This window comes from Aquarana catesbeiana, linkage group LG06 (genome assembly GCF_042186555.1).
Source record: "Aquarana catesbeiana isolate 2022-GZ linkage group LG06, ASM4218655v1, whole genome shotgun sequence".
In the NCBI taxonomy this organism is placed as follows: Eukaryota; Metazoa; Chordata; class Amphibia; order Anura; family Ranidae; genus Aquarana; species Aquarana catesbeiana.
This window is the reverse complement of record NC_133329.1, coordinates 391,991,095-392,016,522: the sequence shown is the minus strand read 5'-3', so window position 1 is coordinate 392,016,522 and position 25,428 is coordinate 391,991,095. Positions and strand designations below refer to the sequence as shown.

At 44.4% G+C, this 25,428-nt stretch overlaps 1 long non-coding RNA gene across 1 annotated transcript; it reads right to left on the bottom strand.

Moving 5' to 3' along the window:
• Window positions 1–19,727: 19,727 nt before the first annotated feature.
• LOC141147190 (uncharacterized) lies at window positions 19,728–23,586 on the bottom strand. The gene is made up of 2 exons (XR_012245033.1): window positions 22,266–23,586; window positions 19,728–21,494 (listed from the first exon to the last, which is right to left on the bottom strand). It is a non-coding gene; the product is annotated as an uncharacterized lncRNA (long non-coding RNA).
• Between the last annotated feature and the right edge of the window lie 1,842 nt (window positions 23,587–25,428).

The window sequence follows — 25,428 nt, the reverse complement described above, 5'->3', positions numbered from 1 at the left end:
CCATAGACTTAGCCATAGAGTGTAACCCTTTGCGCACCAGAGGTATTTAACTTTCTGCGTGCCATAGAGCTTAACCCTTTGTGTCCCAGCGATATTTAACTCTCTGCGTGCCATAGAGTGTAACCCTTTGCGCACCAGAGATATTTAACTCTCTGTGTGTCTGAGAACAAACCATAGAGAGTGTAACCCTTTGTGCGCCAGAGATATTTAACTCTCTGCGTGCCATAGAGCTTAACCCTTTGTACGCCAAGGATATTTAAATCTCTGCGTGCCATGAAGTGTAACCTTTTGTGCACCAGAGAAATTTAACTCTCTGCGTGTCTGAGACCAAACCCTAGAGTGTAACCCTTTGTGCACCAGAGATATTTAACTGTCTCCGTACCATAGAGTGTAACCCTTTGTGCACCATGTAATTAACTTTCTGTGCGCCAAAGACTGAGCCATGGCGCATAACCCCTTGTGCCCTGAGATTTTTAACTCTTGGCATGCCAGAGAGCAAGCTAAAGAGCGTAACCCTTTGTGGGCAAACAACATTTATCCCTCTGCGTGCCACTGACTGAGCCATAAAACGTAACCCTTTGTGCTCCAGATACATTTATTTTCCTTGTGACAGAGACCGAGCCAGTAAAAGTCCCCCTTTTATTTAACCCCCTGCGTGCCATAGACTAAGCCATAAAGCATAACCCCTTGTGTACCAGGGATATAAAACTCTCTGCATGCCATAGACCAAGCCATAAAGCATAACCCTTTGTGAACAAGGGATATATAACTTTCTGCATGCCGTAGACCAAGCCATAGAGTGTAACCCTTTGTGTGTAACCCCCTTTTGTGTGCCATAAACATTTAACCCACTGCTTGCCATTGACTGATTCATAAAGAGTAACCTTTTGTGCACAAGGCACATTTAATCTTCTGCAGGGCAGAGGCTGAGCCAGTAAGACTCACCCTTTTATTTAACCCTTTTGTATGCCCATAGGCGTGCGCACAGGGTGTGCCGGATGTGCCTGGGCACACCCTAATCCCCCCATGTACATTAGCATTATCATTCTGTGTGCCAGCAGGAAGATGGGAAAGATCTCCCTCTTACCAGCTCTGCCATGAGAGAAACGTGCCATAGAATGAACCATATAGTGTATTCTTCCCACTGACACCAATGATGGTGCACCATTCCCCCCACTGATGTTTGAAAACTATTTCTCCCACTAACACCAATTATAGGGCACTATTCCTCCCACTGACACCAATAATGGAGTATTATTCCTCCCATTGATACCAACAACAATGGGGCACCATTCCTCCCATTGAAATAATTGTTGGCACACTATTCTTCCCACTGACACCAATTCTCCTACGTCAGAAAGTTAACTGTGTCTCGGACATGGGGTTATGCTTTATGGCTTGGTTTATGGCACACAGAGGGTTACATCCTATGGTACGGTCTCTGGCATGCAGAGTGTTAAATGTGTCTGGCAAAGAAAGGTTTACACTTCTAGGCTTGGTCTTTGTTACACTGAGGGTTAAATGAAAGGGTTTCTCTTATTGGCTCAGTCTCTGTCATGCAGAGGGTTAAATGTGTTCGGAATGCAATGGATTATGCTTGATAGCTTGGTTTCTGGCATGCAGAGGGTTAACTGTATCTGATGCACAAAGGACTACTAATTTAACCACGTATCACCACAGAGTGGTACTGTGGATACTGGAAATGTTAAAAGTGCCACGTCCTGATTATTGGAGAATATACAAGAAGAATGAAGCTTTGGACTTTTTAGGCACAACACTATATTATATTTTACTAACTTGCGTAGTATTGTGCCTAAAAAGTCCAAAGCTCCATTCTTCTTGTATATGCACAAAGGACTACACTTTATGGCTTGGTCTGTGGTGCACAAAGAGTTATATTATATGTTTCAGACATGCAGGGGGTTAAATATCTCTGGCACACAAAGGGTTGCACTATATGGCTCGGTCTCTGACACACAGAGGGTTAAATAAAAGGGTAATACCTACTGGCTCAGTCTTTATCATGCAGAAGATTTACAGTGGGGACGGAAAGTATTCAGACCCTCTTAAATTTTTCACTCTTTGTTATATTGCAGCCATTTGCTAAAATCATTTAAGTTCATTTTTTTTCCTCATTAATGTACACACAACACCCCATATTGACAGAAAAACACAGAATTGTTGACATTTTTGAAGATTTATTAAAAAAGACAAACTGAAATATCACATGGTCCTAAGTATTCAGACCCTTTGCTGTGACACTCATATATTTAACTCAGGTGCTGTCCATTTCTTCTGATCATCCTTGAGATGGTTCTACACCTTCATTTGAGTCCAGCTGTGTTTGATTATACTGATTGGACTTGATTAGGAAAGCCACACACCTGTCTATATAAGACCTTACAGCTCACAGTGCATGTCAGAGCAAATGAGAATCATAGAGGTCAAAGGAACTGCCTGAAGAGCTCAGAGACAGAATTGTGGCAAGGCACAGATCTGGCCAAGGTTACAAAAAAATTCTGCTGCACTTAAGGTTCCTAAGAGCACAGTGGCCTCCATAATCCTTAAATGGAAGACGTTTGGGACGACCAGAACCCTTCCTAGAGCTGGCCGTCTGGCCAAACTGAGCTATCAGGGGAGAAGAGCCTTGGTGAGAGAGGTAAAGAAGAACCCAAAGATTACTGTGGCTGAGCTCCAGAGATGCAGTCGGGAGATGGGACAACGTTGTAGAAAATCAACCATCACTGCAGCCCTCCACCAGTCAGGGCTTTATGGCAGAGTGGCCCGACGGAAGCCTCTCCTCAGTGCAAGACACATGAAAGCCCGCATGGAGTTTGCTAAAAAAAACACCTGAAGGACTCCAAGATGGTGAGAAATAAGATTCTTTGGTCTGATGAGACCAAGATAGAACTTTTTGGCTTTAATTCTAAGCGGTATGTGTGGAGAAAACCAGGCACTGCTCATCACCTGTCCAATACAGTCCCAACAGTAAAGCATGGTGGTGGCAGCCTCATGATGTGGGGGTGTTTTTCAGCTGCAGGGACAGGACGACTGGTTGCAATCGAGGGAAAGATGAATGTGGCCAAGTACAGGGATATCCTGGATGAAGACCTTCTCCAGAGTGCTCAGGACCTCAGACTGGGCCAAAGGTTTACCTTCCAACAAGACAATGACCCTAAGCACACAGCTAAAATAACGAAGGAGTGGCTTCACAACAACTCCGTGACTGTTCTTGAATGGCCCAGCCAGAGCCCTGACTTAAACCCAATTGAGCATCTCTGGAGAGATCTAAAAATGGCCGTCCACCAACGTTTACCATCCAACCTGACAGAACTGGAGAGGATCTGCAAGGAGGAATGGCAGAGGATCCCCAAATCCAGGTGTGAAAAACTTGTCGCATCTTTCCCAAAAAGACTCATGGCTGTATTAGATCAAAAGGGGCTTCTACTAAATACTGAGCAAAGGGTCTGAGGTGTCCGTTTATAAAGCAGTGATCAGCGGTGATCCCGAGGATCACCGCAGATCACAGTCCATAAACAGTTTATGAAACAGTGATAATCGGGGGAGAACATGTTTGAACTTGTTCTCCCGCCGATTATCTCTACACACGGAGAATCCTCATTGAATGACACAGAAAGGGCCAGTTTATGAAGCGGTGATCTCACCGCTTCACTGGCGATCTGTGTCAGAATTCACACTCCCAGGTTCACCATCTCAGAGGTGGTGAATCGGGGAGTGAAGAGGAAATCTGGGGGGATCTGAGGGGGAAGGAGGAAGATTTTTAACTTCCTTATGCCTCGTTCAGACCCCCCAACACTGTAAGCATGTCCCCCTGTCATATTTATGTGTATACATATTTATACATATTTATACATATATACATATAATGTGTATATGTATATATATATCATGTGTGTGTATATACATGTATATATAGTGTGTGTGTGTGTATACATATGTGTATAATGTAGGGGGACACATTATTTTATTAACATTAATCCACGCCGTTGAGCAGTGATAATTTATCACTGCTTGATAAACTGACATCTGGTGCTGTAATCTCGTAAAGTCTCACGAGATTCCAGTATCAGGGGACGTTCTCCACTATTTGAAGCATTTGTAGATCACTTCACTCCTCCAAAGGTGAAGCGATCTACACCGCTTCATAAACTGGCACACAGAGGAGAAGATTCTTCACTGTGAATGCCGGAGAAGGAAGCAGTGAATAGATTTCACTGCTTCATAAACGGACACCTTTATACTTAGGACCATGTGATATTTCAGTTTTTCTTTTTTAATAAATCTGCAAAAATGTTAACAATTCTGTGTTTTTCTGTCAATATGGCTGCAATATGACAAAGAGTGAAAAATTTAAGGGGGTCTGAATATTTTCCGTCCCCACTGTATGTGTCTGGCTCACAAAGAGTTAGGCAGTATGGCTCAGTGTATGGCATGCAGAGTGTTAACTGTCTCTGGCACACAAAGGGTTACGCTATATGGCTCGGTGTCTGGTATGTAGAGGGTTAATAATCTCTGGCACACCAAGGGAAAGACTTTATGGCTCAGTCTCTGGCAAACAGAAGGTTAAATGCCTATGGCACACAAAGGGTTACACTATATGGCTCGGTCCGTGGCACACAGAGGGCTTAATGCCTCTGGCACACAAGGGGGTACGCTCTATGGCACAGTCTCTGGCATGCAGAGAGTTGAATATCTCTAGCACACAAAGGGTTGTACATTATTGCTTGGTCTCTGGCATTCAGAGGGTTGAATAAAAGGGTGAATCTTAGTGGCTCGGTCTCTGTCATGCAGAAAATGAAATGTGTCTGCTGCACAGTTACACTTTATGGCTCTGTCTATGGCACACATAGGGTTAAATGTTTCAGGTGCACACAGGATTATGCTCTACGGCTAGATCTCTGGTATTCAGAGTCAAATATCTCTGGTACACAAAGGGTTACTGCCCCATCATTGGTGTCAGTGGGAGGAATGATGCCTTATAATTGGTGTCAGTGGGAAGAATAGTGTTCCAGCATTTATATCAGTGGGAGGAATGGTGCGCCATCATTGGTGTCAGTGGGAGGTATAGTGCCTCATCATTGATGTCAATGGGAGGAATGGTGCCCCATTGTTGTTGGTATCAGTCAGAGGAATAGTGCCCCATCAGTGGTGCCAGTGGGAGGAATAGCACATCATCGGTGTCAGTGGGAGGAATATTGCCCTATAATTGGTGTCAATGGGAGGAATAGTGTTCCAACATTTATATCAGTGGGAGGTATAGTGCCCCATCATTGGTGTCAGTGGGAGGTATAGTGCCCCATCATTGATGTCAATCAGAGGAATGGTGCCCCATTGCTGTTGGTATCAGTCAGAGGAATAGTACCCCATCATTGGTGCCAGTGGCAGGAATAGCACATCATTGGTGTCAGTGGGAGGAATATTGCCCTATAATTGGTGTGAGTGGGAGGAATAGTGTTCCAACATTTATATCAGTGGGAGGTATAGTGCCCCATCATTGGTGTCAGTGGGAGGTATAGTGCCCCATCATTGGTGTCAGTGGGAGGTATAGCGCCCCATCATTGGTGTCAGTGGGAGGTATAGTGCCCCATCATTGGTGTCAGTGGGAGGTACACATAGACACAACAGGAAGTTAGAGGAAATCTTTTCAGAAAACCTTTTAGACTGTCTAACCCTTCCTTACCCTAAATTAGGTTTGGCCTACAGATACAGTTTAACCCTCTGTATGCCAGAAACCAAGCAATAGAGTGTAACCCTCTGCCGGGGACAAATCTGTGAATCTGTCATGAGAGATGTAAGGGGGCGGTGATTGCTGACCTCCTTTTAAAAAATGCTAGTGGCCTGGCTGTGTCTTGTTCAATATTTCATTTGAGTCATAGACCTGGAACAAACATGCTGTAAACGAGAGTCATTTTTCAAAGTCTCTATCCACTTGATCTCCAGAAGATTTACCCCCTTCATGACCAGGGCATTTTTGTTGCGATACGGCACTGCGTTACTTTACCTGACAATTGTGCGGTCACACGACGCTGTACCCAAATAAGATTTATGTCCTTTTCTCCCAATAATAGAGCTTTCTTTTGGTGGTATTTGATCACCTCTGTAGTTTTCATATTTGCGCTATAAGCAAAAAAAAAAAAAAAAACCCAATTTCGAAAAAAAATATATATATTTTTTACTTTCTACTATAAAACATATCCAATAAAAAAAAAAAAGTCTTCATCAATTTAGGCCAATATGTATTCTGCTACATATTTTTGTTAAAAGGAAAATCCCAAAAAGCATATATTGATTGGTTTGCGCAAAAGTTATAGCGGCTACAAACTATGGGATATTTTTATTCATTTATTTTTACTAGTAATGACAGCGATCAGCGACTTATAGCGGGACTGCGATATTGTGGCGGACATTCGGACACTAACTGACACTTTTGACACTTTTTGGGGACCAGTGACACTAATGCAGTGAACAGTGCTAAAAATATGCACTGCCACTGTACTAATGGCATTGGCTGGGAAGGGGTTAACATGAGGGGTGATCAAAGGGATAATTGTGTGCCTAGCCTGTGTCTTAGTACAGTGTGGGAGGCGCTTTTACTAGGGGAAGACGTGGATCAATGTCCCTGCTTTGCAGAAACCCAGAATCCATACCTTCCCCACTGTCAGAACGGCAATCTGCCTTTTTTACATTCTGCAGACCGCCATTCTGTGTCTCTGCAGAATGATCGGCAGGTGCCGGCAGATATCGAGTCTGTGTATTCTGAGGGGCTTCCAGGTGGATGTTCTCAGGTATTGCAAATATGTGAAAAAAACAGAAAGGACATCATTGCGCAGTAAGCGATTAATCCATTTCAGCGCTTTAGTAATTTTTGTATTTCTTTATATTTGATCGTGTCAGCAGCGGCTGCACCTTTGTGTTATTCAGCTCACAGTCGGGCTCTTTACTGCCACCTCTGGCTGCTTCTTGCACGCGCACCCCTCCTGTGTGCTATATTTTGGATTGCAGCTCCGCTTGTGTCTCACAGGGACATGTAGAAACAGGACCTGGGACTAGGAAGACAACTTTACAAGTGAGGGCTGTGAGTACAAGTGATGGTAGGAGGCTGTTTGTGTACAGGTAGGTGTGTGTACAGGTGTGTGTGGGGGGGGGGGCTGAGTGTGTACCGTTAGGAGGTGTGGGGGGGGGGAGCTGAGTGTGTACAGGTGTGTGTGGGGGGAGCTGAGTGTGTACAGGTGTGTGTGTGGGGGGGGGGGGCTGAGTGTGTACAGGTGTGTGTGTGGGGGGGGCTGAGTGTGTACAGTTGTGTGTGGGGGGAGAACTGAGTGTGTACAGGTGTGTGTGGGGGGGGGGGGCTGAGTGTGTACAGGTGTGTGTGGGGGGGGCTGAGTGTGCACAGGTGTGTGTGTGGGGGGCTGAGTGTGCACAGGTGTGTGTGTGGGGGGCTGAGTGTGTACAGTTGTGTGTGTGTGGGGGGGAGCTGAGTGTGTACAGGTGTGTGTGGGGGGGGGGCTGAGTGTGTACAGTTGTGTGTGTGGGGGGGGGAGCTGAGTGTGTACAGGTGTGTGTGGGGGGAGCTGAGTGTGTACAGGTGTGTGTGTGGGGGGGCTGAGTGTGTACAGTTGTGTGTGTGTGGGGGGAGCTGAGTGTGTACAGGTGTGTGGGGGGGGGGGCTGAGTGTGTACAGTTGTGTGTGTGGGGGGGGGGAGCTGAGTCTGTACAGGTGTGTGTGGGGGGGAACTGAGTGTGTACAGGTGTGTGTGGGGGGGCTGAGTGTGTACAGGTGTGTGTGGGGGGGCTGAGTGTGTACAGTTGTGTGTGTGTGTGGGGGGGCTGAGTGTGTACAGGTGTGTGTGGGGGGGGAGTGAGTGTGTACAGGTGTGTGTGGGGGGGGCTGAGTGTGTACAGGTGTGTGTGTGTGGGGGGGAGCTGAGTGTGCACAGGTGTGTGTGGGGGGGGCTGAGTGTGCACAGGTGTGTGTGGGGGGGGCTGAGTGTGTACAGGTGTGTGTGTGTGGGGGGGGAGCTGAGTGTGTACAGGTGTGTGTGGGGGGGAGCTGAGTGTGTACAGGTGTGTGTGTGGGGGGAGCTGAGTGTGTACAGGTGTGTGGGGGGGCTGAGTGTGTACAGTTGTGTGTGTGGGGGGGGAGCTGAGTGTGTACAGGTGTGTGGGGGGGGCTGCGTGTGTACAGTTGTGTGTGTGGGGGGGGAGCTGAGTGTGTACAGGTGTGTGTGTGTGGGGGGAACTGAGTGTGTACAGGTGTGTGGGGGGGGGCTGAGTGTGTACAGGTGTGTGTGTGGGGGGGCTGAGTGTGTACAGGTGTGTGGGGGGGGCTGAGTGTGTACAGTTCTGTGTGTGTGTGTGGGGGGGAGCTGAGTGTGTACAGGTGTGTGTGTGGGGGGGACTGAGTGTGTACAGGTGTGTGTGGGGGGGCTGAGTGTGTACAGGTGTGTGTGTGTGAGGGGGGAGCTGAGTGTGTACAGGTGTGTGTGGGGGGGAGCTGAGTGTGTACAGGTGTGTGGGGGGCTGAGTGTGTACAGGTGTGTGTGGGGGGGCTGAGTGTGTACAGGTGTGTGGGGGGGAGCTGAGTGTGTACAGGTGTGTGTGGGGGGGAGCTGAGTGTGTACAGGTGTGTGGGGGAGAGCTTAGTGTGTACAGGTGTGTGGGGGGGGAGCTGAGTGTGTACAGGTGTGTGTGTGGGGGGGGCTGAGTGTGTACAGGTGTGTGTGGGGGGGGAGCTGAGTGTGTACAGGTGTGTGGGGGGGAGCTGAGTGTGTACCGGTAGGAGGTGTGTGGGGGGGGGGAGCTGAGTGTGTACAGGTGTGTGGGGGGGGAGCTAAGTGTGTACAGGTGTGTAAGGAGGGGCTGAGTGTGTACCGGTAGGAGGTGTGTGTGTGTGTGTGTGTGTGGGGGGGGGGGCTGAGTGTGTACCGGTAGGAGGTGTGTGGGGGGGGGGAGCTGAGTGTGTACCGGTAGGAGGTGTGTGTGTGTGTGTGTGTGAGGGGGGGGGAGCTGAGTGTTTACAGGTGTGTGTGGGGGGCTGAGTGTGTACAGGTGTACAGGTGTGCATACAGGTGTGTATGTGGGGGGGCTGAGTGTGTACAGGTGTGTGTACAGGTCTGTGGTGGGGGGAGCTGAGTGTGTACAAGTGTGTGTATGTGTGAGGCAGCTGAGTGTGTTCAGGTGTGTGTGTGTGTGTGGGGGGGGGGGAGCTGAGTGTCTACGCTTGTGTTGGTGGGCTAAGTGTGTAGACGTGTGAGGGGGGCTGAGGGCGTACAGGCATGATCAGTGAAGGGGGGGGTGCCAGATGGGGGGGGGTGCCAGATATAGGATCCGCCCCGGGTGCCAATACCTATTACCAATACCCTTGTGGTGCTATTTGAGCCCATACAAAATAAATGGCCTCAAATCGCACTGCAAGGAATCGCATATGGTTTGAATAGGAATGCGGTCTCCTGCACTGCTCCTGTGTAAACCCAGGCTAAAGTCACTATGACAAGCCTGGGTTCAAACAGGAGTGGTGGGGGGAAACCGCATGGGATTCAGACAGGAATCGCACCTCATTCCTATTCAAACCGCATGCGATTCAATGGACGCAGCAGCAGGAGCGTGCCCGCACGAGTGCCCCCTTGGAAAGCGGGTCTCCGTGGGGGCACTCGAGAAGAGGAGGGGCCAGGAGTTAACCCTCTGTTAACTACATCTGTGTGTCTGACGCCCACCCATATAAATGAAAGCAGTAATAATCCCAAAAGCAAACATTTACTATATTGCAGATTACCAATGCCTACATGTGATGGCTGCACTAGTTTTCTGTTTTAGGCATTCTTTCTTCTATTTTCATCTGGTGATCCAGACAGTAGGTCTGTTGTTTTTTTACAAGAACAAGCTCTCCTTGGAAATGTATCAGTTACAGGGATGTGACAAACCATTCAACACTGACAGGGGTGCTTAGCATGATCCATTTTAATTTATTTTATTTAATTTATGTTAATTATTTATTTTAATTATTTATGTAAACCTTTATTCTAAAAGAGATAAAAATGCTGCAACTGATTATACAGTATGAGCTGGAGTTTGGCTTCAATTTATTTAGTGTATATAACCCCCCCCCCCCTCAGACTGACAATGCTGCTGTCCAAAGGTGCCCCCTGTGCTCCTCCATCCAGAGTGGGGGCACTCAAATACAGGAGATGTGTTACTGGGTAGATCATCAGGTGAAAACATAAAGAGAAAGAGCTAAAAAAGAAAACAAATGCATCCACCACATCTGTATGCTATATTATATTTTTGGTTTGGGGTTTAATACTGCTTTAATCCAACAAAGTAGTAAAGTAATAATTCTAATGATGTAAAGGGGAACTACAGCTCCACCTGCTGGCTGGATTGAACACTACATAACATTTATACAGTGTATATATCTTTTTTTATATAAAAAAATGTTTTTTAATCTTTTGCTTTCTAAGGTAAAGGAGAGATTTGGGGTATTTTTGACTCCAGATCTCTTCAAAAAGAGGACCTGTCATCCTTATTTTTATGGGATGCTTACATACATACATAGGAATAAAAGTTTAAATAAAATAAAGCGACAGTTTAAAAAAAAAATAAAATAAACAAGAAAAAAAAATTAAAGCGCCCCCATCCCTCCGCAGAAGCAAATACGTAAGTCAGGCACGCATATGTAAAAGGTGTTCACACCACACATGTGAAATATGGAAATGAACATTAGAGCGAGAGCAATAATTCTAGCGCTAGACCTCCTCAAAATAACTCAACACACAGCCATTAATGTCTAAACCGCTGGCAACAAAAGTGAGTACACCCCTAAGTGAAAATCTTCAAATTGGGCCCAAAGTGTCAATATTTTGTGTGGCCACCATTATTTTCCAGCACTACCTTAACCCTCTTGGACATTGAGGTCACCAGAGCTTCACAGGTTGTCACTGGAGTCCTCTTCCACTCCTCCATGACGACATCACGGAGCTGGTGGATGTTAGAGACCTTGTGCTCCTCCACCTTCTGTTTCCGGCAGCACTCATATAGCCCCAGACCATGACACTCCCACCACTATGCTTGACTGTAGACAAGACACACTTGTCTTTGTCCTCCTCACCTGGTTGCCGCCACACACGCTTGTCACCATCTGAACCAGGGTCGGATCCAGAGTCTAGTCTCAGGAGAGGCACTGCCAGAAAATACATTTTTTGGGGGGAATTTATCAGGGAAATGGCACAGCACCATGGTTGTTATGGTGTCAGGATGATTGAAACACATTATTTCTATTATTACATTGTTGTATAAAATGAAATAGTTCAACTCACCATAATGCAGAATCAGTGGGAGCCCCGAGCGTGTCACTTGCCACGTTGACTGCCACCAGATGCGGATTGTCACTTGCCACTTCACCTGCCCCCAGATGCAGATTGTCACTTGCCTGCTACAATTGTCACTTGCCACGTCACCTGCCACCAGATGCGGATTGTCACGTCACCTGCCACCAGATGCGGATTGTCACGTCACCTGCCACCAGATGCGGATTGTCACGTCACCTACCACCAGATGCGGATTGTCACTTGCCTGCTACAATTGTCACTTGCCACGTCACCTTGCCACCAGATGCGGATTGTCACGTCGCCTGCCACACATTGCGGATTGTCACTTGCCACGTCACCTGCCACCAAATGCAGAGTGTCACTTGCCACATCATCTGCCACACAATGCGGATTGTCACTTGCCTGCTAAAATTGTCACTTTCTGTTTCCCAGAGGGTGAGGCAGCAGATTACCAGTCAGGCAGCAGAGAGATGATGTAATCTCTCTGCTGCCCGTGGCTGCCTGCACAGTGAGGGTGGAACTGCAGGGATGCAGGGCGGGCGGTGAGAGATGATGTCATCTCTCTGCTCCCCCACCCGCCGGCTCCCTGATTGGCCAGCAGCCCGGCCGCTCTCTGACTCTCACCTGCCCACTCTCTCAGACTGTCACCAGCCCGGCCGTCCGTTCTCTCACCCGCCCACTGTCAGTCTCAGACTGTCACCCGCCCGGCCGTCCGCTCTCTCTCCCAAGGAGCCAGACACCTGCCCTCTCACCAGCATTCTCGGAGGGGGCAATTGCCCCGTTGCCCCCCCCCCCCCTGGATCCGCCCCTGATCTGAACCAAACAAGTTTATCTTGGTCTCATCAGACCACAGGACATGGTTCCAGTAATCCATGTCCTTAGTCTGCTTTTCTACAGCAAACTGTTTGCGGGCTTTCTTGTGCATCATCTTTAGAAGAGGCTTCCTTCTGGGATGACAGCCATGCAGACCAATTTGATGCAGTGTACGGCGTATGGTCTGAGCACTGACAGGCTGACCACCCACCCCTTCAACCTCGGCAGCAATGCTGGCAGCACTCATACGTCTATTTCCCAAAGACAACCTCTGGATATGACGCTGAGCACGTGTACTTCCTTGGTTGACCATGGCGAGGCCTGTTCTGAGTGGAACCTATCCTGTTAAATCTCTATATGGTCTTGGCCACCGTGCTGCAGCTCAGTTTCAGGGTCTTGGCAATCTTCTTATAGCCTAGGCCATCTTTATGTAGAGCAACAATTCTTTTTTTCAGATCCCCTGAGAGTTCTTTGCCATGAGGTGCCATGTTGAACTTCCAGTGACCAGTATGAGAGAGTGAGAGTGATAACACCAAATTTAACACACCTGCTCCCCATTCACACCTGAGACCCTGTAACACTAACGAGTCACATGACACCGTTTAGACATTAATGGCTGTGTGTTGAGTTATTTTGAGGGGACAGCAAATTTACACTGTTATATAAGCTGTACACTCACTACTTTACATTGTAGCAAAGTGTCATTTCGTCATGAAAAGATATAATAAAATATTTACAAAAATGTGAGAGGTGTACTCACTTTTGTGAGATACTGTATATATATATATATATATATACATGTAATATTTGGGGGTTATAAGTAATTTTGTAGCAGATAATACTGATTTAAACTTGTAAACAAAAGGTGCCAGAAAAGGCCTGGTCTCTTCAAATGTTAATACACGGACTCTTCTGCTGTGTGTACTCTTCATAGATGCTCATCCCATTGCTCTGGTCACTTTTGCACAGGCAGGTGCAAAGATGACAGCGGTTTGTGTATTTAATGTAAATGTCCAGGACAAGTGTCACACTGCCTCTGCCTGCCCCACAATACAGAGAGAGACAGCTTCATCATGAATATTAACAAGGAGAGATACGCATCTCCCTCTATTCATGTTCAGTAACAAAGAAGCTCAAAACAAGCAAATTCATGGAAGTTTTTTTTTTTTTTTTTTTTTTTTTTAATCTTTAAAGAGATTGTACAGAAAATTGTATATTTGCTTTATTATGCTTAAGATAAAAAAATTGCAATTTTTTAAATTCATTTTTAATCAGGTAAATAAAACGTATTGCATATGAATATTTTTAAAGCTGAACTCTGTGCGGACACACAATAATGCAGCCCTGAAATCATATATACAGTGCATCCCGAAAGTATTCACAGTGCTTCACTTTTTCTACATTTTGTTATGTTACAGCCTTATTCCAAAATGGATTAAATTAATTATTTTCCTCAGAATTCTACAAACAATACTCCATAATGACAACGTGAAAGAAATTTGTTTGATATCTTTGCAAAATTATTAAAATGTATTAAAAAGTTTTGCAGTGGATACAATCCATGCCAATTCCCCTTAATCAATGGAAAAACTTAATCAGGTACTGTCGACGTACAAACTCACATATGAAGCTAGGGGATGTGCTAGTAAATTCATGAAAATATGGGGAGAATGGACTGAACTTACTGATACATGTGAACGCCCTGAAGGTGAGCTGAACTCCTGAAGGGCGATTAAAGAGATGATTCTATTAGGCTGGGATGGGGACTAAAATTTCTATTTGCCTGTGATATCTGAGAAATAAGAACTATGGCGTCTTAAAGCGGGGTTCCACCCAAATTTTGAACATTATCTCTATGCATTCTCTTCCTTGCCTAGATGCTGACATGCTGTGTAAAAAAATTCAAATCGCCGTAATTACCTTTTTTTTTTTTCTAATCTTCTTCGCACTTCCTGGTTTTCCTCCCATGGGAGTAGACATGTTTCTAGCCTCTCCCAGACCTCCCACAGTCCCCTGGGAGCTAGTCTCAGGCTTCCCAGCATGCATTGTGCAACAGCGTCATCACAACATCTCGGTGAATGCTGGGAGCACAGCATTCACCGCATCCAGGAAATACATGCTTGTGGGCTTCAAATGCCCACAATGAAGATGGAAACCGCCTTCAGTGAATTTTATAAGTTATTCTTTACAACAAAATTGGACACAGGCGGACTTATTACACAGAACATGTGAGTAGATAATCAAGAGAAGAAAAGTTTGTGAATGAACTCCAAAAAAAAAAAAAACGATAGATAGGTGGACCCCCGCTTTAAGCTTCTACTATTAATTGCTATATGTGCAAGTGTTTAACTGGTTAGAGTTGTTTCGTTTTATAAAAGTAAAATATTTCTATTCGTCAGGGAATTGACTAAAAGAGCATCCCGTTATGAACATATGTAGATTGTGGTTGGGGGGAAAAAATTTGCCTGTGAAAAATACACTTGATACTGGCGAATTGATAATTGTACACTGAATTTCCTATGTACTATGTTTCTAATGTATCCTTTATGTGATAAAGATTAATAAAATACAGTCTAAAAAAAAAAATTTATTAAAAAGAAAAAAATCCCATGTACATAAGCATTCACAGCCTTTGCTCAATACTTTGTTGAAGCACCTTTGCCACCAATTACAGCCTCAAGTCTTTTTGAGTATGATGCTACAAGATTGGCACACCTATTTTTGGACAGTTTCTCCCATTCTTCTTTGCTAGACCTCTCAAGCTCCAAAAAATAAACTACTGACACCCGTGGCGTAACTACCAGGGTCACAAAGGTAGCACTGGCAACCAGGCCCTGTTCTGCTCTGCTCTACCTTGGCAGACACCACCAGCCATATCTCCAGCCACATCATTTTGACTCCAACTTTAAGATCCATAAGGCACATCCAGGTTTCTGGCCGATGAATACAATCATCTTTAACCCTTTATGTTTTGGATGGTTTAATAACTTTTGATACACACTATCTATCAACCAGACCTGCATCAAGGGGAAAGTATTATTTTACCTCTCTATAGCTACGGTCTATATAGAGTTATACCACTAAGTTATAAAATAAGACCATCCCACAATATACGGACCCCTGGCTGATGTCATTCACGTTCTCAGTTGCTTGTGTGCTACTCTGACGGACATAGCTTTTTTTAAATTTTTGAGTTATGTTTTTTGTCTTTATGGGTGGAGCATCAATATTTGGGATATAAGCTATAGTTCTGGAACCCGCAAGCCCTCTGTCCCTGAAGAAGATCTGCATTTTTGTTTTTCGAAACGCGTTGGACGTTCTGTCTGTCTGACAAAGCTCTGGGCTTTTCCTTGCAGCTGGTTTCCATTTCTGCTCCCAATATTTGTGTTTGTTGCATATATCCCCATGTTCATGTTGCTATATATTATCAATGTGTAATACATTTTGAATATATTTTTTTACCATCAAACTGTTTGTGGCCCAGTTTAAAGTCCCAATCAGAAGAATTCATGTCTTGACTCTATTCTTGGGGGATGTGGTCCACAATCAGTTTAAGCAATTAGTTTCGGTAGAGGGTCTCTTTAGGCCCTGGAATTCCGCCACTGGGCACAGAGGGAAAGGCCCCCGGACAGGGGTCAGGGGGGCCCTTTATGGTTTCTTGCACTGGGGCAAACTTATGTCTGGGATTTTCTTTCTGCATCACTGACAGCTCTGCAATGCCAATCACTGCTCCATTGCCATCTTCTTCTCTGCCTCTTCTAGGTCTGGTGTCCTCTTACTTTGACAATCGGGCAGTAAGTTACAACAGCTTTAATTAAAATAATACTTGGTGAGCCTATCATGCAAGTCATTGTTCAGGCACTTCCTGTTCTAGGGTGACACCAATCTGTCCTTTTCTAAAAATTGGGCTCCTGCGTTGTCACCCCATAATGTGGGCTTCTGATGGAGACTACAAGTGGGCATTTTAGCAGAAATTACTCTGGCATGGTCCTCAATTGTTACCATCAGGAAACCCACCCGGAAATGCCATGCAGCTGTGGCTGGAGTTCAAGTCAGGGACGTGCAGTGAGGTCAGTGGCTGGTGAGGCACTGGCTAGAATCAGAGCCAGATACCCACAGGTTACATACGCCGCGATTGTTAGAGCGAGAGCAATAATTCTAGCACTAGACCTCCTCTGTAATACTAAACATGTAATCTGTAAAAAAGTTTGGCGTCGTTCCACAAGTGTGCGCAATTTTAAAGAGTGACATGTTAGGTATCTATTTACTCGGCATAACATCATCTTTCACATTATACAAAAAAATCAGGCTAACTTTAGTGGGTTTTTTTTATTTATTTATTTTTATTCATGAAACAGTTTCTTTCCAAAAACAAATGCGTTTGAAAAATTGCTGCGCAAATACCAAGAAACATAAAAAGTTGCAACAACCACCATTTTATTCCCTGGGGTGTCTGTTAAAAAAAAAAAGATTTTTATATGTAGGAGAGAAGTGTCAGAATTGGCCTGATTTAGCTTGATTAAAACAGTATCTTTTCATCAGCAGATTCTCACTCTCCCTCTTAACTGTGTGAGAAAATCATGGGATTGTGGGTAAATCCACCAATAAACACATGCTTTTTCCTTCTAGTTAAGAGGGCTGGGCTGGAAGGGAGCATTTATCTTTTAGACACATGCCCCTTCTATGACACTGCAGTGAGAGGAGAGCCTCCACTGCAGCATTTTTATTGGACAGCTGGGACCAATGGTTCTTTACCATTGGTCCAAGACTCCAAGCTGTCCATTAAGCTGAGTGCCTCTGACAAGAAGTAAGGAGAGGCTCTGTGAGCTCATCCTCTCAGTCTGCTGCAGAGTGTGCCAGCTTGTATTTAAATTGGCCGCTCTGTATGTAGCTTCTGACAGGCTGCGCAAAGAGCCCAGTATCTCCGGAACCATAGGTCATAGGAGACCCAAATTTTGACCAGTGGTTGGGAAGGACTTTAGCTACCTACCCCCCAAATCTCCGTGACCCCAGTTCTCCGAGCTATGACCCCTGAAGCTTGATTTTTTTTTATTTTTTTTTTTGAGCCTCTGCCTCACTTGCCTCCCCTGACTGCATGTCCCTGGTTCATGTAGACAGTAAGGGGTTTACTTCCCAAAGCTAGAGGGTGCAAAATTAGTCAAACCAATCAACTTCCAGGTTTTATTGCCAAAGCTTGAACAAGCTGAGGTTAGAAGCTGATTGGTTTCTCTGCAGACGTGAGACTGATTTTGCACTCTCAAGCTTTAGTAAATAAAACCCTTAGTGGCTGCAGAAAGGCCGGACAAGATTGGCAACACTGAGATGCAACAAAAGATAAAATGAAAGTATTTTAATAATGATGACAATTGTTCATGATGCACAGTATTTTAGCAAGCTAAAAATCTTCTATAAAAGTTGTCATATGGCAGGCTGAGGACAAAAGTCTATAGGCTTGGCAAAGGAGCATTCACTCTCCGAAACGTAGCCATGCCCCCCAGGTGCGGCCCTCCCAGGTGTGATGTCACTTCCGGCCCTGCACAGTCTATGCGCTTCACGGTGGTTCAGAGACTTCCAGTTTCGTATCCTGAACAGCGTTGAATATAACAGCAGCATCTGTGCTTGGCTTCCCTGAAGTCATACTGTGAAGCTGACTACATCATGCCTCTTTTGTGTGGATCTGAACAAATTAATGGGGTGGGCAACTACATGGCAAATGAGGTTCAATGTAGAAAAATGTAAAATAATGCATATGGGTGGCAAAAATATGAATGCAATCTATAGACTGGGGGGAGAACCTCTGGGGGAATCTAGGATGGAAAAGGACCTGGGGGTCCTAGTGGATGATAGGCTCAGCAATGACATGCAATGCCAAGCTGCTGCTAACAAAGCAAACAGAATATTGGCATTAAAAAGGGGATCAACTCCAGAGATAAAACGATAATTCTCCAGCTCTACAAGACTCTGGTCCGGCCACACCTGGAGTATGCTGTCCAGTTCTGGGCACCAGTCCTCAGGAGGGATGTACTGGAAATGGAGCGAGTACAAAGAAGGGCAACAAAGCTAATAAAGGGTCTGGAGGATATTAGTTATGAGGAAAGGTTGCGAGCTCTGAACTTATTCTCTCTGGAGAAGGGACGCTTGAGAGGGGATATGATTTCAATTTACAAATACCGTACTGGTGACCCCACAATAGAAATAAAACTTTTTCGCAGAAGAGAGTTTAACAAGACTTGTGGCCACTCATTAAAATTAGAAGAAAAGAGGTTTAACCTTAAACTACGTAGAGGGTTCTTTACTGTAAGAGCGGCAAGAATGTGGAATTCCCTTCCACAGGCGGTGGTCTCAGCTGGGAGCATCGATAGCTTCAAGAAACTATTAGATAAACACCTGAATGACTGCAACATACAGGGATATACAATGTAATACTGACATATAATCACACACATAGGTTGGACTTGATGGACTTGTGTCTTTTTTCAACCTCACCTACTATGTAACTATATGTATGTAACTATGTAACAAACTATTTCAACATAAATTTATGGACTCTAAGTTAATATAGGCCCTTATGGTTTTCACCCCCCCCCTCCCAGGACATTCATGTTTAGGATAATATGTCTTAGCTGTACTCCAACTTGCGCCATTTCTGAATTTTTTATTGGGGAGTGCAAAGGTTTGACTTTGGCCAGCATGCTGAAAAAGAGGACCCCTTTTCTGTGTGTGCAAGCAGTAGTCTCTCTGAAGAGGTCCAACACTTCCACTAGTAGTCCAAGGTACAGCTGTCCAATCTGCAGGGATCTAGAGAGTTGATGATTGCAGAGCCTGAGCATAGCGGGGCTGTGTCGGACCTTTACTGAGAGACCACTGCTTCCACACAAAAAGCAAGGATTATTTCCTATAGCATGCTGGCAGTGGACAGGCTTTTCTACTTTAAAAAAAAAAAGAACTCTTATGCCCCGTACACACGATCGGACTTTTCGACGGGAAATGTTCGATGACAGGCTGTTGTCTGTAAATCCGATCATGTGTACGCTCCATCGGACAATTGTTGTCGGACTTTCCGCCAACAAATTTTGGCTAGCAGGTTCTCAAATTTTCCTCGGACAAATGTGTGTTGTCGGATTTTCCGAGCGTATGTACACAAGTCCGTCGGACAAAAGTCCAAAGTACAAACACGCATGCTCGGAAGCAAGGATGAGCCAGAATCGGTCGGTTTTGTAAACTAGCGTTCATAATGGAGAATTAACATTATGAAATCTGGAAATGCAGCGCACAATTCTCTTCTTCTTTCATGGGATAATAATGAAGCTGCTTTGCTGGTGATACTGATGGAGTTATTGAAAACAAATTTTCAAGGGCTTTTTTTTCTAGTGATATCAAGAATAATATTATTATGCTTTTTTTTTTTTTTTTTTTATTTGGGCAAATTACCACAACACCATTATCTCGTAGTTTTTAAGATTAAAAATACAACTATGTTGGTGTCCCTTGTCAATTTTACATTGTATTTTTTTAAATGTAACTGTCTACTCCCAAACTGTCATTTGAAGTAAAACACATAGCCAAGTATTATTCTACACAATTTTTTTATTGAGCATTAAAAAAAGAAAACATAAAATTAGACATGTTATCTGCCAATAGAACTTAACCAAAAAGTGCATTCTATGCATCCAAAAATATAGAAAATCTAACAAATCAAATCATTATTATTCAACCAAAATAATAATGTCAAAGCAATAACTCCAAGGCCAATAATAAATAACACGTTATCTCCTCCGATTCCGCAACATGTCTGGTTGACGAACGGCCGTTCATAAACAAACTGAAAAGCACGAAATGAATAGCTCGAATCAACACTCACCAAACTTATACTAACACAAAATTAGCAGAAGGTGCCGAAAGGGTGGTGCTAAAGAGCTGAAAATCCACGTAGTACGTCACTACATTCATAATTGTTGGCCAACAATTGTGTGGCCTTGTGTATACAAAAGTTTGGGCCAACGCCCTTCGGACAAAATTCCATGGTTTTGTTGGCCAACAATCCGATCGTGTGTACGAGGCATTAAATTTGCACTTCGTTTGCTTTACTGTACCAGAGATCCATTTAGCTGATTTAAACAGGAAGTTCAGTTAAGGTTTAAAGCTGAAGACAGACGGAATGTGGTACATTTTAGGCTGCATTCACACCTGGGCATTTTGAATTACAGGCAGAATCGCAGTTCAAACTGCATTGCGCAGAGCTTGTCAGCCGAAAGAAGCTCCTGATCCTTTTTTGGGGCAACAAGCTTCACACAATTTGGTTTGCCGCAATTGCAGCGCGATTTATCGTGGCAGAACGGCACCATGTTTTCAGATGCCATTAAAATTAATGGTATCCGAAATTCACGGTGTGCGTCATTTTAGCAGAGCATTTTGAAATTGCAGGGCAGAATGGCAGCGATTCTCCCCGTGATTCAAAACGCCCAGGTGAGAATGCAGCCTTATGCCCCGTACACACGATCGGACATTGATCGGACATTCCGACAACAAAATCCATGGATTTTTTCCGACGGATGTTGACTCAAACTTGTCTTGCATACACACGGTCGCACAAAGTTGTCAGAAAATCCGATCGTTCTGAACGCGGTGATGTAAAACACGTACGTCAGGACTATAAACGGGGCAGTAGCCAATAGCTTTCGTCTCTTAATTTATTCTGAGCATGCGTGGCACTTTGTGCGTCGGATTTGTGTACACACGATCGGAATTTCCGACAACGGATTTTGTTGTCGGAAAATTTTATAGCCTGCTCTCAAACTTTGTGTGTCGGAAATTCCTATGGAAAATGTGATCCTTCCGACAACAAGGTCCTATCACACATTTTCCATGGGAAAATCCTATCGTGTGTACAGGGCATTAGTGCTAACTTATCGACTTTGTAGGTTCTCAAGCTTGGAATATATTTTAATTGTTTTTTGTTTTTTTGTTTTTCTTTTTTACAGAGACTACTACTAGCACTACTGCTACTACTACTAATAATAATATTAATAGTATAATATTTCTTCTTGTTCAATTTGTTTATTTGGGTAAGAACAAGGTACAAGATAATGGTAATATTGTATCATTAGGTAACCAATTGCAATAGAATACAAAAACAGCCACCTGTAAACTAATAGTATAGTATAATAATAATAATAATATTACAAATGATAATAATAACAATACTGAATAAGACCAACAAAATCTGAATGATATATTAATAATATTATGCTGCCACCTATGGGTAAAACTGCATTACTGCGGGTTGCTTTTCTAATGAATGCAGGTGAATTTACACTTGAAGTGATACTTTTTAACCTCCCTGGCGGTATGATTATTTCGGATTTTAGGTGCTGAAAGCGGTACAATTATTTTGCATGGAAATTTGGCGTTTTATATTGTAGGTCTGTAAATCTTAACAATAACACACTTAAATCTGTCCAAACCAGAGTCTAGTAGATATCCCGGGTATGATAAAGTTTGAAACACAAAAACATAAATTATAATATAATAAATAAAAATAAATAATAAAAAAAAATAAAAAAAAATAGTAATAAAATAAATTTCCCCACAATTCACTATCGCTCAATTCTGCAAGTGTTCTAATTTACTATCGCTGTTTTCTAGCTGGTCTAAAGCCACTTTTGACGTAAAGGGACACTTTTTGGTTGCTATGGACAATCTCCAGTTTCCAGGCAGAAAGAACAGTGTATATCATGTAAAACTGCATGCAGGGCATGGGCCAGAGCACTGGGGACAAAAGGGATGTGAAATCATTTCATACAGTACTGTAATCTGTAAGATTACAGTACTGTATGTGTTATGATTTTGACATTTTTTTTAATTTGCCGCCAGGCTCCGTCCCCGTGCATCGCGCCGCTCGCAGGGAACGGAGCCTGGCACGGAGAGGCTTCGGAGGAGGACAGAGCCCTCGGACACTGCGGGGGACATCGCAGGATCCCGGGGACAAGGTAAGTAATGCCGCCCCAGGATCCTGCAATGCGATCCCGAGTGTGGCTCGGGGTTACCGCTAATGGTACTGAATTTTAACCCCGAGCCACACTCGGGAAAACCGCCAAGGAGGTTAACATTACAAGCAGAATAAAAATCCTCCCTTTAAGCCGGTCATACACTCAGGAATTTTTTTTTTCTTTCAACTTCTGACCACAAAAAAACATCAAACAGATCATGGCAGCCTATCGCCACCCCTCCATATAAACATGTAAACCAATGGATTGATTTGTGATCACAATCAAGTGTAAAAATTGCAAAGTGAGTGGCCTGTAATAAAAGTCAGTTCTGCTTTATGTCAGGCTGGAGTGACCGGTATTATCATAAAGGCTCGCTGATTTGATCCACTTTCTAATCAATAAAAGTTATTACTTCCTCTGTGAGATTGCGCTGATGGCTAATGTGGTGGAATGAGGAAGGGCCATATAGGTTACATTGTAGAACAACGGCAAAGATTTGTATCATTGGCCACTCTAACAAATTTCATTACCCTGTTATCCTGGAAGAATAAGCCCCGCCTACATCCAGCTGCACGCAGCACCCCGTCCCCAGCTGCCTTTAGGGCTCACTGATCTCTATGAGCATATAGTCACTTTAATAAATATATATCTGGATTACATTTTTTACATATATTTGGTGTTCAGCTTTCGACTATTTTTTTTAAGCTGTGGACATATAAAATGGTGTGTGCGCTTTCTTAAATTATTGATTTTAAGAGTTCCACTTCCATCAGCTCATTCCCCACAGTTACAACCTTTTGTACCGCCCGCCCCACCCTATTAGATTGTAAGCTCTTCTGAGCAGGGCCCTCTTAATCCTCTTGTATTTTATTGTATTATAACTGTATTTTCTTCCCTTTTATATTGTAAAGCGCTGCGTAAACTGTTGGCGCTATATAAATCCTGTATTATATTAATAATAATAATAATAAAAGAGTTAGATCTGATCACATATCTTTTTACATCAGCAATTAATTACAGCCGTGGATATAAGATTCAGGAGTGTATTGTGATGAAAGTTATTGTGATGAAAGTTATGACCTGCTTGAAGTTTCCATTCTCTCCCTTAGACCATTGCTGGGCCTGGCTGGCAGCCCCCTGCTTCCCAGACTTGCTTTAGCTGCCTGTGTTATAATCAACTATCACAGGCAACTTAAAACAAGCCAGGCACACAGGGGAGGTCCATGTTGGATGTTGGTAAAGCCGCTTCCTCTGATCGGTTTTTGACGTTGGTCCAGCCAGAGAACTGCCACCTCCTACAGCCTGTAGATAACAAGAAATAATTACAATGACATACATATGTGCTACAAAGATATAAATGAAAGTGCTGGAAAGGATATTCCTCCTAGCAGTGTCCTTCCTGTGCCTATGGGCACTCCTGTTCTGTAGCCCAATATCATAGCTCCCAACTGTCCCTGATTTGGAGCAATGTCCCTCTTTCCTCCTCATTTGTCCCTCATTTTGGTCTGATCTATATAGATGTATATAAAATGCACTTTTTATCTTTCAAATAGTGTTTCCCAGCGCTAAACCTTTCATCCGATTTCTAAATTGCTGCAATTGTAAATTTTAATAGCCAATATAAAGGAATAGTAGTGGTAAAAAAAAGCACTTGTGGATTTAATTAACCTTTTTTTTGGTTAATTCTCCTTTAAGGGGGCGTGGCAGGGGGCGTGTCCTATGCCTACATACATTTGCTAGTAGGTGTCCCTCGTTCCCATCTCAAAATGTTGGGAGGTATGCAATAACTGTACTCATTTGCAGCTATAACAGTTTCAACTCTTCTGGGAAGGCCGTCCACAAGGTTTAGGAGTGTGTCTATGGAAATGTTTGACCATTCTTCTAGAAGAGCATTTGTGAGGTCAGGCACCGATGTTGAACGAGAAGGCCTGGCTCGCAGTTTCCACTCTAATTCATTCAAAGGTGTTCAGTTGGGTTGAGGTCAGGACTCTGTGCAGGACATTTAAGTTCCTCCACCCCAAACCCGCTCATCCATGTCTTTATGGACCTTGCTTTGTGCACTGGTGCGCAGTCATGTTGGAACAGGAAGGGGCCACCCGCAACCTGTTCCCACAAAGTTGGGAGCATGAAATTGTCCAAAATGCCTTTGTATGCTGACGCCTTAATAGTTCCCTTCACTGGAACTAAGGGGCCAAGCCCAACCCCTGAAAAACAACCCCACACCATAATCCCCCCTCTGCCTCAGTGCACAAAGCAAGGTGCATAAAGACATGGATGCAGGGCCAGACTGGGAATAACATCCAGCCCTGGAAAAAATTTCATACCAGCCCCACAGCATTATTATACCACCGCAACAGCATAACGTCATTGATTTCTTGTTCATGAAAGGGAAAACCATAAAATGCACATTTGAAGAGTGTATTATATATAGATAAGACAGATATGAAATCACATAGGGCTTTATATATATATATATATATATATATATATATAAGCAAATTCCAGTTAAAAGTGGTAAGTGATCAATCATCAAGGGGGACCCCAGGAACTCAGAACGTCGGAGGGGGGGGGACCACCTTCCGCAGAAAGAATACACTAAGGTAAGGGGGGGTGGGTTACTGATATAAGGCTGTGCTTTATATCGGTGCCCCCTTACATTACCGTATTCACTCCCCCCTTACATCAGTGACCCCCCCTTCAGACTGGCCTAGCGGTGCTGTCACTGACCTCCTCTCAGGTGCACCGTCCCGGCGGTGCTCCCACTCTTGACTCCTCTGCAGACTCCCTCAGAGACTGCAGACATGATACAGGAGATGGTCAGAGACTGCAGACATGATACAGGAGATGGTCAGAGACTGCAGACATGATACAGGAGATGGTCAGAGACTGCAGACATGATACAGGAGATGGTCAGAGACTGCAGACATGATACAGGAGCTCAATGCAGCCTCACCAGTGCCCATCAAATGCAGCCTCACCAGAGCCCATCAAATGCAGCCTCATCAGTACCAATCAAATGCAGCCTCACTGTGCCCATCAATGCAGCCTTACTGTGCCCATCAATGCAGCCTCACTGTGCCCATCAAATGCAGTCTCACTGTGCCCAGGAATGCAGCTTCACTGTGCCCATCATTGCAGCCCCTCCTGTGCCCCATGGCCCAGTCAGCAGTCCCTGTCTGTGGGAAGGTGTGTTGTTGATGCTCGGTACGGTACCTTGCATGCCAGCAGGATATCCATGATGGCCAACAGCAGGCAGGGTCTGTTCTCGTTTTGGATGGGGA